The sequence below is a fragment of the Macaca mulatta genome, chromosome 18 (genome assembly GCF_049350105.2).
Source record: "Macaca mulatta isolate MMU2019108-1 chromosome 18, T2T-MMU8v2.0, whole genome shotgun sequence".
Classification (NCBI taxonomy): domain Eukaryota; kingdom Metazoa; phylum Chordata; class Mammalia; order Primates; family Cercopithecidae; genus Macaca; species Macaca mulatta.
The window spans coordinates 61,653,943-61,669,432 of NC_133423.1; positions in this window are offsets into that span (position 1 = coordinate 61,653,943).

Consider the following 15,490-nt stretch of genomic DNA (forward strand, 5'->3'; position numbering starts at 1 on the left):
AAAAACTTCTTGATTTCTGCTTTTTTTTTTTTTTTTCATTATTTACCTAAAATTCATCCAGGAGCATGTTGTTTAATTTCCTTATAATGGTATGGTTTTGAGCGATTTTCATTGTGTTGACTTTTAGTTTTATTGTGCTGTGGTCCGAGAGTGTGTTTGGTATGATTTCAGTACTTTTGTGTCCGGAATTGATGGGTTCTTGGTCTTGCTGACTTCAAGAATGAAGCTTTGGACCCTCGCAGTGAGTGTTACAGTTCTTAAAGGTGGTATGTCCGGAATTTGTACCTTCAGGCATTCAGATGTGTCTGGAGCTTCTTCCTTCTTGTGGGTTCGTTGTCGTGCTGATAGGAGTGAAGCTGCAGACCTTCGGGGTGAGTGTTACAGCTCCTAAAGGCAGCGCATCTGAAGTCGTTCATTCTTCCCGGTGGGTTTGTGGTCTTGCTGGCTTCAGGAGTGAAGCTGCAGACTGTCGCAGTGAGTGTTACAGCTCATAAAAGCTGCGTGGATCCAAAGAGTGAGCAGCAACAAAGAACAAAGCTTCCACAGTGTGGCAGGGGACCCAAGTGGGTTGGCCTTACTGACTTGGACAGCCTGCTTTTATTCCCCTATCTGACCCCACCCACATCCATTTTACAGAGAGCTGACTGGTCTGTTTTGACTGAGTGCTGATTGGTGCATTTACAATCCTTGAGCTGGACACAGAGGGCTGATTTGGTGCGTTTACAATCTTTGAGCTGGACACACAGTGCTAGACAGAAAAGTTCTCCAAGTCCCCACTAGGTTAGCTAGATACAGAGTACCAATTGGTGTATTTACAAACCTTGAGCTAGACACAGAGTACTGATTGGTGTGTTTACAAACCCTGAGCTAGACAGAGTACTGATTGGTGTATTTACAAATCCTGAGCTAGACACAGAGTGCTGATTGGTGCGTTTACGATCCCTTAGCTAGAAATAAAAGTTCCGCAAATCCCCACCAGACTCAGTTTAAAGACTTTCATACGGTTTCCCTAACACTCAAAATCAATTTTCATTGTTGAAATTTTATACTTCTGTTTCTGCCTATGTTTTCTGAAAACAATTATTCATATAATTGTAGATAATGATCACATTCTCCTGAGTTTAAATATTATATCAATTTCTTCCATTTTAATGATGTTCTTTTATGTTAGCTTTAATGAGGTGTTTGTGGAGTTTTTTGAAACATGGTAAACTACTTACATAGCTCTTAAAAGGATACATGCAATGGGAAAATCAAGTCCGTATAAAAAAAAATTGGAAACAACACATGGTATATAGTCAAAATGCAATTATTTTAATATGTGGACTCTGTGAACTAAGTGACTACAATGCTGTACAGAATATTTTGATTTTCTCTTGGTCTCTAATTTATTAACCACATTATTTTCAAAGAAAAGGAAGTAAAGCCATTATCTGTGAGTTAAAGAATTTACAGAAAACATAGCAATATAAAAAAGCTAATGATCTGCATATGCCTAGATTAAAAAAATACGAGATATAAATTAAATATATGTTTTCTCAAATGCAGCGCCTAGATAAAAATGCAAATGTGGTATGTAAAACTATAAATAGTACTTAATTAAATAATGACTCAGTGTCTGAAGAAAAAGAGACCTATGCAATAACTATTTTTTTCTTTTCTTGATGAAAGTGCAAATTAAATCATTAATAGTTTATAAATGAGCCTGGCTAAGAGACAGCTAGTGTATATCTTGCTTTAAATTAAATAAAAGCAGTAAGTGTTCAATTATATTTATTGAGGTAAACTCCAAAATCACTTAATGTTTATGAAATATAAGTTGATATATGTATCTTATTGTTTTTCTCCCATGAAACCTTTGTTTATGCTACTGTGAATTTTGGTATAAAATAAAATCAGTTGGCATATCATTTTCTTTCAATTTCCATTCAATACTTCATTGCTATTTCATCCATCTTCTCTTCCTCTCTCCCGTTCTGCAGAGACACATACAGACACACATTTGTATCAGAAAGACAGGATAGAAGGCACAGTAAAATCACATCAATTTGTTAGCTTTTTAGTCAGCATCAGACTTTGGTAACTATATTCTTGCCACTAAGAGTTATTGATGGTATTCACCCTAAGGGCTCTGTATAGTACATTTCAATTTAGTATTTATAGAATTTGTATGCAACTAGTCCCTCTATGAAAAGACTTTATAATATTAAAGAGAAATGGAATGATCAAAAGCAAGTGTATTATGCATTCAACTCTTGATTATCAGTGTATTTTTTAGTTGTGTGACTTCTCCATGATAGAGTTTTGTTAATATCCAGACTATCTTCTCTCTGTACTCAGAATGCTCCTTAGTATCTCCTCCTCTTCTGCCCAAGGAATGCAAATAAAGCTTAAGTCTAGCAAGAAAAAAATATAATTAGGAAAGCAAATCCTCTGAAAAAAAGTTCATTCGAAAACCAAATATAAACTGCCCTTAACACACTTTTAGATTATCAATGTACTGTTTCCCTTCATTACAACTAATAACTGAATTTCCTGTAAATAAATTATTTGAGTAAGGCTACATATAAAAAACAAAGAATATAAATTATAGAAATGAATAAATAATGTCAAGTATACTTTGAAATTCAGATTGGTTAGTGCAGTGAGATGTGAGGGTAATAAGTAAAAAGGCACATTGGGGAGAATTTTCAGGAGGAAATAAAATTATTTCTTTATTTAATCTTTTTTACTTTTATTTGAGTTACAAAGAGTTGCCATGCCATAAAAAGATGGCATGTTGTTTTGAAGTGCCACAAAGTTTTAGCAAATAATTTTCTTGCAATAAAGAGTAATGTTGATAGAGCAGGTCCAAAATGAGAGACAAAGCAAAGTATAACAATAGCAACAACTCTTATTTGTATAGTATTTGCAGCTTGTGAAGACCTTTAATATCTGTTATTTCATCCAATACAGAAACTTTGTTATTAATAAGGTAGACAGTATTATCCTAATTTTTAAACAGGAGGTAACTTAGAAAAAATTACCTGTTGTAAACAAGAGGCCCCATTTGAAATATACAGAATTGGGTCACATGGTGTATTATACCAGTGTAGCAAATGATAGAACATTTAGTGCTTTTCATGGGGCAACTACTCTTGAAAAAATGTATGTGAAAAGTTTAAAATTAGTAAAATATAAGTGTACTGCCTTGCAGTGAGCCGCTACTTTAAAGAATTTTAACTATGGTAAGGAAGATAAGCATACCGGGCAGTTATTTGACTACTTAGCCTATCACAATAGCACCAATGGCCTTAAGAAATGTACAAAATTGTTTTCCAAGATGGCTGTAGTGATTTCTGCCCTGCTTCACCAATTACAAGGTAAAGTCATCATTTCCATCCCTGGAATACAGGTTAGCCCTATGACTTCTGCACCAAGTTTTTTATTAGACTTCTAATATAGGCCAGGCTGATGGAACAAGGTTTATAAGTATTATTTTATTATCTTTTTATCAAGGCATTCGAAGCAGAAATTTATTTCTTGATGAATTCCCATTTCTGTCCATCTCAACCACTGTAAAATACTTAACTTTAAATGCCCATGCAACAAATATTTAGTTACATAAGTAAGTGGATTGCACTTGTGACTAAAACATCTAGTTTCTTACTCAATGTTTATTTCTCCATACCTCTTTACAAATAGAGCTCTGATTTTGTTGAATATATAAAAGTGACCACCTTGGAAAACATACATCCCTTGTAAACATGTGATATAGTTCTACCCATTGAGATCTAAGAGAAAGTATACAATGTGCGTAACTTGTTACAGGAAACCAACTCAACCAGAATAATCCTTTGACCTTTTCTTCTTCCCATCTTTCTTCCTGGAATATGGTTTGGATACTGGAGCTCCAGCTGTTACCTGCAACCACACAGTAAGAAGAACATGCTAAGGATACTTGAGCAGAGGAACAGGAGGAACTTGGGCCCCTGATGGTATCAAGGAACTGTTAGGCCTGCCCTAAATTGCTGACCATAGAATTCTCATTACTTGAAGGAAAAAATACTCATCTTATTTAAGCCTTGATTACTTACTTAGGCTTTCTGTTATACATGGGTTAAGTCAATACATTATTCTCATGTAATTCACATTATTCCATTTTCAGATGAATAAACTTAGACCCCTAGAGGCTAAATGATGCCAAAGATCATATATTAAGTAGGTTTCAGAATGGAAGGAGAAACTCTGACTTTCTGAGATATTTTTTCCCCAAAGCTTCTTTCACTGTAATGCAGTTAGAGTGCTTATGAATTAGTGACATTCTTAAAGGTAGGATGCTGCCTTATTTTATTGCATTTTTTAATGTATCTTTGTGTCTTTCAGATAGAAGCATACTTGCCAGACACTGTTTCTTGTACTGGAGATGAAGAGGAAGAAAAACGAATCTCCTGTTTGCGTGGAGCTTTGAATCATATTCTAATGAATAAATGAATTCATATACGAATAATGAATATATTGCTTTCTAGTTCCTTCTGAATGACTGATTTATCAAATACGGCAATGATTTATTTCATTGCTCACACATAGAATAGCACATGAATAAGTCTACTTCCTGACCTCATTTACCAATGAGTACTTTGAGACTCAATGACTTGAAATAATATGTTCAAGGACACACAATTATTGAAGAAACTTTAACATTGAATGGTAAGTTAATATTACCAAGATCATAGGGCAAAGTCAATTCATTAGGATTCATATAATGAATTGGAGGATACATCTACTGGTTAGCTGAAGGGAGGCAGGGTTCCTACTCTTTCACTGGGTATATGTGGTGAAGTGAATTTTATTCACCGTAAGCAGGCGAGTAGGAAACCAAATCCAACAGAGTGGTAGGTTCAGAATGTCTAAAATCTAAAAGGGCTACAACAAATCATTTAGAAACTAAATGATTTCTTTTACATCAGAGAAATGTAATAAATTCACAATGTGAATCCAGTTTGACACTTATTTGTCATGGGCCAAACTGTGGTTTAAATCAAATATTTCTCACCTGTGCAATGGCATAAAGATATCTCAACCTCTCTCAATTATTTTTTTCTTCATTGTATAAATTCAGATTTCTAGGTTCTGTTTTTCACCTTCCTCAAATTATGAAGAGAATGTAAAGAACTATGCAGAAAAACTATTGAAAGCCCTTATGGGGAAACTTGTTGTCCACATGAGGAAAGAAACTTCCTGAAGGTTTTCTGCTTGTGTAATAAATTGACTGAAATTTTTGCTCACATAAAGAAAAGAGTCACTTTACAGAGACAAATGACATTAAAGCTAAAACCTCAGCAAATTCTGCATTTTAACTCATGACATTTTTGTGTATATCTTTACATGATTACAAAATAAATGTTAAAGAACAGTTTGAAGTTTAAGAAGTTTGTACTTAGATATATCATTATTCTTTATTAAAAAATGAGATTTACAGCTTTATGAGAACTTGAGTTTTTGTATCTGTAAGGTATCTTCTGTCTATTTTCACATGAATTTCCATAATGCACTATGAAAAATTTTATTACACTCATTTCATATTAACATCATGGGAAATGACTATCTTAATATGAAGTCTGATACTGGCTATAGAAGTTAAGCCTTTTACTTCTGAATACTGTGTGCAGTATTACTTTCATTTTGAAAGTCAAATTATTCTGTATAAATGGTAAAATTTACCCTTATAAAGAAAATGTTTGTATTTGCTGGCTTGTGTTTTTTCAGCTCTTAGGAATTATTGATCTTATGATACAGTTTAGTATTTTACATCTAATACATTCTCGCTGTGACACAGATGTTTGCTGAGGTCACTGCTCTGTGATATATATGTATGTGTGTGTATAATATTTTTACCAACCCATTTGTCTCCAAATTATTTTCTTACAGTGGCTTACCCAGGGTTAGAGGGTGCATATGGTCCACTGCCAGTGCAGGCATTGTCATTACATCACTTAAAAACAATAACAAAACTAACTCAAAATTGGTATTTTTAATAATCACCATGTGTTAGCAATCATAAATAATGCTAAGGATAAAATTGTCTTTCCTGAAAAATGTAATCTTTTGTAGATATAAATGGTAAATAATTAATACAGTTACTGCTGAATTTTAATTAATTATATGTGTGCATGTGTATTTCAAATTACATTTTATTACTTATCCTCTAAGTAATCTGCTACCTCCTCTTACTTAGCTCCCTCTGCTCCCTGTTAACAAAACCAATTTTTTCATGATATTCTTTTCCACAAAAAGCAAATTAAAACAAGTTTCATGCAAAGCGTTTGTGTCTGTGGTCTTTGCTACATAATTAGTTTCTGATGATGCTGGTGGTAAGTGATATTTACATGGCTGAACCACTCAACCCTTTTTCTGTCTCATGATCCTGAGATTCTGTCTGCGATCTCACATTCATAAGCCTTTATAAAAATTTAAAGCTTCTTGAAAACTCAATTCAATTTGCTCTAACGTACAAAGAAGTGTGGTTCTTTACTCCTTCTGATTCTACCTGTCATTAAAAACGACTCACTGATGTACTCTGCTTAATTATAGATAGATTATCCACTTCAGCTTCTACCATTTAGCAGCACAGAAGAAATGGAAGAAGTTTTAGCATTTGTGAAATAGAGATCTATTTCCAACTCATATGAGCTGTACCGTTTATCTGAGATGGTGCAAGTGACTACTGCCAATTTTGGTTATAAATAATATTTCAGCTTCACTATAGAGCAGTTTTAAAAAGATTTCATACTCATGAGAGTAGGTTTCAGGACACTCTGGCTTTGGGAATAAAGTTGGCCTTGAGAGAAATCATTTACATTTCTAAATTTTTAGCAGTATCACCCCTAAAATGGAAACTCCTTTCAGAATTTCCTTCAAGTATAAAAGCTGATGTTGAGGAACCTTGCAAGAGACTTTCTACAGTTACCACTGTCAAGTGTACAGATCATATTTTATTTTAACAATTTTACGGTCTATCGATACAGACAATACAATAGTGATAACAATAACAAAATCTGACATTAACTACACATTTCCACACTTAGTGCTAAATGCTACATACACATCCTTTCAATTGATTTTGATCTTCCAAAATTTTCTAAGTGGAACTACCATCCTTTGATTTGCTCAAGCCCTCAAACATTTGATTCTTCTATGTGAATCACTCCTCCACATACTTTCAGTGCATCCTGTCACCTCTAAGCTGGCCTTCCCTCTCCTTGGGCCTACAGCAGTAGCCTTGTATGAGGTTTTCTACTTCTACTTCACTTCCCTACAATCCGTTTTCCATGTAGCCGACAGAGTAAACTTTTAAAACTGGGCGTCAGATCATGTCACTGACCTTCTTTAACCTTCCAGTGACCTCAGAGTTGCACTAAAATTCATTTTTCTTACATGCATTGACATGAATTACCTGACTACTGCCTGCCTGTCTGACCATCTCTGTCATTTCTCTGTGCCACCACTGTAGCTAACAAACAGACCTTGTTCTATTTTTCATAGATTTCATGCTCCTTCTCACCCCAGGGGTTTGGCATTTACTGTGTCCTCTTGCCAAGAAAACTGTGGTCCAAGTGCTCCACACTATTGGCTGTTGGGAAATGTTACCTTCTCTGTGCCACCTGCCCGTGAATACTTCCTGGACTACTATCACAAGCACACATTTGTTTATTTTACTGTATTTATTGCATCTTTGTAGTGCCAAATGACCTCTCAGATGATGTCAGGTGTCCTTAGGTATATATCCTGGGGCAATGTGTCATTTGTGTACAGTGCCATGGCATGTTATTGTGCATAGATGCAAGGTTGAAATAAACAAACACATAAATTATTATAGTACAGGATTTCTCCCAGCACCTGCTTCACTGTGTAACAGAGAGGCTCTCTCATGTGCAAATTTCATGTACGACATTGTTGGCAGAAAGCTAGGAATTCAGGATAACTCTCCTGAAGGAACTCACATATTATGTACATTTGAATATGTATATGTATATATACATAAAAAGACAAAAATCATAAGTGTATAACTTGTTCAATTTTTTATTGAGCAAACATATTCATGAGACCAGCAGCCATATAAGAAACAGAGCATTGCTGGTATCTGAGAAGTCGCTCTCATTTTTACTTTCAAGTACTATACTTCGTATGCACCTGAGGGTAACCAATATCCTGATATTAGATTAGTTTTTAGGATAGTAGATTGGTAATTAGATTAGTTTTTCTACAATATTAGTTTTTCTGGTTTCAAACTCTATAATGAAATCATATTGTGTCATACTGTATGTATAGAATTATACAAGGGAACTTTAAAAGTTTGTGGAAATAGGGAAATAAAAGAAAAAAAAATACAACTTTATATCCCCAGATAAATTTCATCAAGTTCAAGACACTTTTGGAAGTACCGGTACCAGCCATTTAGTGCATCACTAAAAAACTGGAAATCGGCCCAGTGCAGTGGCTCATGCCAGTCATCCCAGTGCTTTGGGAGCCCAAGGTGCGCAGATTACAAGGTCAGGAGTTCAAGACCAGTCTGGCCAACATGGTGAAACCCCTGTCTCTACTAAAAATGCAAAAATTAGCCATGCGTGGTTGTGCATGCCTGTAATCCCAGCTACTCAGGAGGCTGAGGCAGGAGAATTGCTTGAACCCAGGAGGCGGAGGTTGCAGTGACCAGAGATTGTAGCACTGCACTCCAGCCTGGGTGACAGAGCAGGACTCCACCTAGAGATAAAAAACAAAAACAACAACAACAAAAAACTAAAGATCTTGGGAGTTTAATCATGTTAATGAAGTCTTTTTAGCATTCTTAACTAAAGAAAAATGAGTGCCCTTAAAATATTTTTTTTCAGATTGTAAAACAAAAAGTAGTCAGAAGAAGCCAAATCAGGACGATAAAGTGGATGCCTCATGATTTCCCATTGGCACTCACAAAACTGCCCCTGTTGCTGAGAGAAGTGAGCAGGAGCATTGTAGAGGTGGGGAAGGACTCTCTGGTGAAGCTTTCCTGGACATGTTCCTGCTGCAGCTTTGGCTAGCTTTCTCAAAACTCTCTCATCATACGCAGATGTTATCATTCTTTGGTCTTCCAGAAAGTCAGCAGTAAAACGCCTAAGCATCCCAAAACACTGCTGCTGTCACCTTTGCCCCTGATGGGTCTGCTATTGCTTCGACTGGGCCACTCCCACCTCTTGGCAGCCATTGCTTAGGTTGTGCTTCATCTTCAGAATCTTACAGGTAAAGCCACGTTTCATCTCATGCTGTTACAAGACTTTGAAGAAAAGCTTCAGGATCTTGATCCCGTATCTTTAAAATTTCCATTGAAAGCTCTACTTTTGCCTGCAGCTGATCTGAACACAATGGTTTTGACACTCATTGAATAAAAGGTTTGCTCGACCTTCATTTTCCAGTCAGAAATGTGCACACTGAGCCAAGTGAGATGTCTATGGCATTGGTTATTGTTTACATTGTTAATTGTCAGTCGTGTTCAATCCAGGCACAAGCGATATGATTTTTCTCCTCAAGAATTCATGTGGATGGTCTGCCACTGTAGGCTTTATCTTCCACATCATCTTGCTCCATAGTCAAAGATCTTACCCATTTTGTAAACTGCTAATTTCTTTGGGGGCATTGTCCTTATAAACTTTTTGTGAGGCATAAAAGATTTCACCATCCTTCCACCCAAGCTTCATCATTAATGTGATGTTTATTTTTGTTTCAACTTTGGTAGAATTCATGCTTCTCTTTCAAACTGATGTCTAATATTCTTCTTAGTGCCTCAAACTGGATCCAGTTTAGACATGTTACAGCAAGTTAGTACAAGTTTATTTTGTTGCAAAAGTTTCAAAATGTGTACTTTTTTTTCAAAATACACGTTTTCCATGAACTTGTTGAAGACCCTTCATACCTTTTTTTTCAATAGTGTTTTTTTAAAGATTTATCGATGTTGCAATGTATGCAGATTTTGGGGGGATTGCTCTGTAGTATTTCACTAATTGAGCATAACAAATATATTTCCTATGGATCATTTCTAAGATTTTTTTTTTTCGCTATCACCAATAGTTCTCTGAGGGATATTCTTATAAATGTTATCTGGTGAACATGTGCATGCATTTCTGTTGTTTGTTTGACCAGGAGTAGAATTGTTTGGCCCTAGAGTGTTCTTTTGTTCGCCTTAAGTCAGTATTGCCAATTTTCAGAGTGACTGTGCCAAATCTGACTTACAACAGAAGTGTAGTGCTCTTGCGTTACACAAGTATAATATAGGTTCTAATATAACATAGGCAGAGAAAAAAATAATTAAAGCCATATTCTTCAAGCTATGTTCATTTTGCTAAATCAACTAAATAAGAACATCAAAGTAGAGTGTTTCTATTGTGCCGTCATTTCCAGAGGGATGTTGGCTTCGAAGAAAGCTAGAACTCTAAGTATGTTAAATTAGTCGAATCCTGCCATAGTCAGACAGCATAATACACAGAAAAACCACACGGTTTAGTGCTGAAAGGCCCAGATTTTAATCTAGGCTCTGTTCTCTATAGGCTCTGGATTGCTCAAATTATTCAGCCTCTTTATTTTCTCAGCTTCTTCAACAAAAAGTGGAAAGTACATAAAATTATGTGACTAAGTTTTGGTGAGGCTTCAAAAAAGCATGTGATATTCTTTCTCTTTACCAAGAAGTGAAATAACCCCTGCCTTCTTCCGTGAAAAAAAAAAAAAGGTGGTTACTATGTTTGATGGACACCTGTGTATGCCACTAGAACATTCTTTTTCTCTACTGCCTCTTTTCTAAAACTCTTGAATTACATTTGGAGATCCTTGTAGTACTTTAGAAACTGATCCCATATATAGTCTTATAAGTTGAGTTGCACTATTTAGGCTTTTCCAATCCATGTATGCCATTTTCCTACCACAGGGATTATGCTTGCGGTCAACACTCCAATCAGTGTAATTCTCAGATCTCTTCTAGGATTGTGGGTAATACTCTTTTCCTGTTGCTTTTGTATAACGGTTTCACTGAGATAAAATTTCCATATTATGTAATTCACCCATTTAAAGTGTACAATTTATTTTTTGTATATTCACAGAGTTGAACAGCCATCATCACTACCTAATTTCAGAATATTTTCATAATTCCAAACAAAACCCCATACCCACTAGCAGTCACTCCCCATTTTCCCCTAACCCACAGACTGAGGCAATCATTGGATTTACCTAGTCTTGATATTTTATATTCATGGAATGAAATAAGTGGTGTTTTTTGACCAGCCACTTTCACTCAGTATAGTGTTTTCAAGGTTTATCTATGTTGTGGCTTGGTTCTGGGCTTGAAAAGCCAACACAAACTTTGGCACATACTGCTGCTGGATCTGAGAATGCCTCCTTAAACTAGTAGGGGTTAAAGATCTCCTAGTATTCCCCTCCCCTCTCATATTGAATTATACTAAACTGATATGTCACCCTCTTATTTCTAATCCTATAAAGAAAGTTTTTTCTACGTCTTCAAAAATATTTTTTGAACTACTTAGCCCAACACTATACTGGAGCTACTTCTTCACTCCTCTTCCACATTGGAGATCTTTGTACATCTGAATTTCTATAGCTTTACCTTCATGCTGTCATTTTGATTGCTGAGGTTGGTCAAAAACTTCAGTGACATTCAGCATTTTCCTCTACTCCAGCATCTGGCTAGAAACAACCTTGAATATGAGTAACATTGCTCATCCATATTAGAAAACCTCTTTCAGTGGTCAGAGTCAGCCTTCTTGGTTCCTGTTTTGAAGTCTATGACTCCTTGCTATGCTACATCTCAAGGCAGACAGGAGTTGACAGGCACACTGGGTTTAATGATTCTGACATCTCTCTGAGATCTCTTATTCTACTTAATTTCTCTGGTTCTTAATGACTCATTAACCACATATTCTCCTCTTCTCTTCCCCAACATCAGATCGGGGGAATGCTGTCACTACAAATTCACAAGGCAAAACCACCGTGAACGTGTAACAGAAATGACAGACAATAAACAGTGGGAGAATTGCTTCCTCCCTCTTAATGTGTGACAACTTCATAGTGTTACTATTTCTTTATGAAATTATCACAGTGTTCAAATGTTCCTTTGTGGACTCTCTGGATTAGAAAATGTTAGCTTTATGGTCTCCTGGACTCTTCCACTTCAATATGTTACTGTTAAATATTTTCGTGGCATACATGGTTGATTTTTTTGTATCTTCTGCAACTTTGGAAAGGTAGAAACAAATCTGGGAGAGTATCAGTTAGTTCATTGCTCAGGTTTATAAGTGAGGTGCTTTTCTAAACAGCAGCATCCGAATACACCTACACATATTGTCATGAATCTTTGTTGATGTTGTGATTACTCAAAGCTGATTGTTTCATTTAATTTCACAATAATTTAATTAGCTTTATACTATTATTATACTTACTACTCATGCAATGGTCCAGAAAGTTTTAATTTTGTAACAGGAGCTCCTGCCACTCACCAAAGACACAACAGCAATGGAGGAGAGCATGGAAAGAAGACTAGAGGAAAAATGAAGAGGAAAATCAACAATTGTCACTAAAGTTAAATCATTACAGAAAATCACTGCAGACAAAACAATATAGACAAATCTACTTTCCACTCCATGATTTATGTGGTTTTGATATGGATTTGGGCAAGAGTCATTCAAAAAACACATATTAAGTATATTTACTCTAGTGCTGCTTTAAAAAGCAATAGCAAACTGAGCACAACTTAGAGTTGTTTTTAAAAGTGTTACATTTAGAGGTTTAGGCAGTTGTCTATCATTCTTACTCTGCTAGCACTAAGAAAAGCTTAATTAAATAACAAGGAAATACTTAAAATTTCAGTACCTCAAAATTAGGTTGATGTTAAAAAGTGCATTATATTTAAATTAAGGGGTTTTTTGGGATATTGTTTTGCTTTTGCTATTAAGTTAATAACAAAAATAATTATATTTCAGGGCATTTGATTTGCCTGCAAAAGATGATATTTGACTAAAAAGAAAGGCATTATCTTTATTAAAGAAACAGACACCATGAACAACAAGGCAACAGGCTACTGTTTAACATAGACTTAGGAGAGTTATTTAAAGTAATGTGATTTAGCAGGGATTGTTACTTGTCTCCGCCCAGTAAGATAGTGGAGCTCGCACTTGTAAGTGAGTGAGTATAAACAAATTGTGTTGTGTGTTTTGTGGGTTTGCAGGGAACATATCATTGAAGAGGAGATAAGAGGAATCTGAGCAGTTGAGCCTAAAGGAAAGCAAATACAGGAAAATCCTGCTTCTTGAAAGTGATATTTTGTTAAGGCCACCTCTGATTTGCCCTCTGTACTCTCTCACAGATTGACCTAATCATTTTCAGATTCACTACTTAAGATACCTTATGAGACTTTCTATAAAAAGTTGGGGTTGGCAGGTGACCTTTGACCAAAGTAAATAAAGGTTACTAAGAGGAAACACAAAATCTGATGTTTTTTCTTCTGGCTGGAAAAATGGAAAGAAAATATGAGTGATGAAAAGGTAAGGAATAAAATAATTTTAATGACAAAAGTATATACATCCTGCATTTCCAAATATGGCTGCGCCATGATTCCAGATGAAGGTACAACTTTCTTATTTCTTGCACAACTCTCCATGAGGACTTACATTACTTGACATTATCACCCATTCTGGTGAGGAATCTGATGAAAGAAATTGCTCTCTTCCATCCTCTGGTGGTCATCTTGCTTTAGGGTATCTCTGGAGATGCTGCTAAATATCTCTCTGGTCACCACTAGCAAGGGAATGTTACAAAATTACCATTGTTCATGTTCAGCATGCTCTGTAAGGCTAGTAAACTGAAAGTTGATTTCTCAAGTATCCCTGAGGTTTCTGGCAAGACTAAAATCTATGCTTGAGACCCATTCCAGATACTGAGCACTTGCTAGGCACTGTGCTAAGCCCTTTAAGGAATTCCTTCATTTAATCCTTAAAGCAACTTCAGTGTTGGTTTCCGTTTTTATCTGCATTGTGTAGATTAGGATACTGAGGTTTAAGGGATGGACCATAATTCAAACCCTTTTCTATTTTCATAATCTGTTAACCATTCTGTTGCATTATTTCTTCTGGACAAGAAATATTTTTAATGAATATTTCTGTTTCTTTCTACTTTTTCCACTGCCTTCTTTGATGTGAGTTTCCTTCCTCTGCTTGCTTTCCACAGAAATTACCACAGTGTCTAATCAGATAAGGTGAATTTGATTGTTGGTATTGCCTTCATCATGTAGACTGACTGTACATTAAAGAAAAGATAATTTTTGTCTTATGAGAGAAAGTTAATTTTATTTATATTCTTATACTAAGAAAATTTGAGGAGTTGTCTCAAAATGTATGACATTTGGAAATAAAAAGAACAATAATTTATTATTTAAACTGATTTTTATCATAGAGCTGTTGAACCACAGAATACAGAGGGTGCTTAGAAATAATTTTGTTTTCCATTTGTTTATGTTTGCGAAAAACTGAGGAGGGTTTAAAACTTGTTTGAAGTCGACACAACCAAACGATAACAGAACAACGTCTCAAACCAAGTCTCAAATTTTAGTGATTTTTAACCATTGAAATTAATTTAGCTAGCCATTTAAAATGACTTTTTCTTTTGTTCACTCGATTCTCTTCTTCTGAGCTTGTCCTACTTAGGAAGAATATGTAGAAACATCTTAACAATGAGGTAAACAATTATGACCTAAATTGTTTTGCTCAGTATTGCTGTTTGGATGATTTTCAGTGTGTCACCCAGCAAGCTTGCTGCATAATCCAAGGGACAATATAATAGGCTGAATAGAAACATTTTAATGAAGACTTTTTGAGTAATGTTTAAAAATGTACACCATTTAAATGTCTCAGCATAATGTATATGTTCAAATTCGACCAACCTAAACAATAGATCTTTAATCCTCTTCTAAATTCTTAACAGGAGTTAGAATGATTGTTTCGTGTGTGCTATTTTTGAAATATGCTTTAGTTGTTGTTTTGGCTAAATGCCTAGTTCTAAAAGAACAATTTACATTTCCAAGTCTGAAATTTTAAAATGATGTATGAAATGACAGATAATTAGAGAAAAAAAAAACTTCACTTTTGACAGCTTTTCTTTAATCAGTCTCTGTTGCATGAATCTATTTACAGAAATACTTAATCAATTGAATTTCTTCATCCTTAAAAAGAGGCCACATCTTACAAAATATCCAGTTGGACAAAAGAAAAAATTCTGGCCTCTCTTTAGGCTAGATCTATATCAATACTTTAAAAGCTTTTTGCTGCTTTGAAATACAGGATTGGTTTCCTGACAATGATTTATGTACTAATATCTCCAGCATATTGCCTCTTTTTCATAATCATAAACCTGTTCAAGTTGGGATATTGGAGGTAAACACACCAATATAAAACATGCTGACCCTAAAAGAGGTCTTTCTATC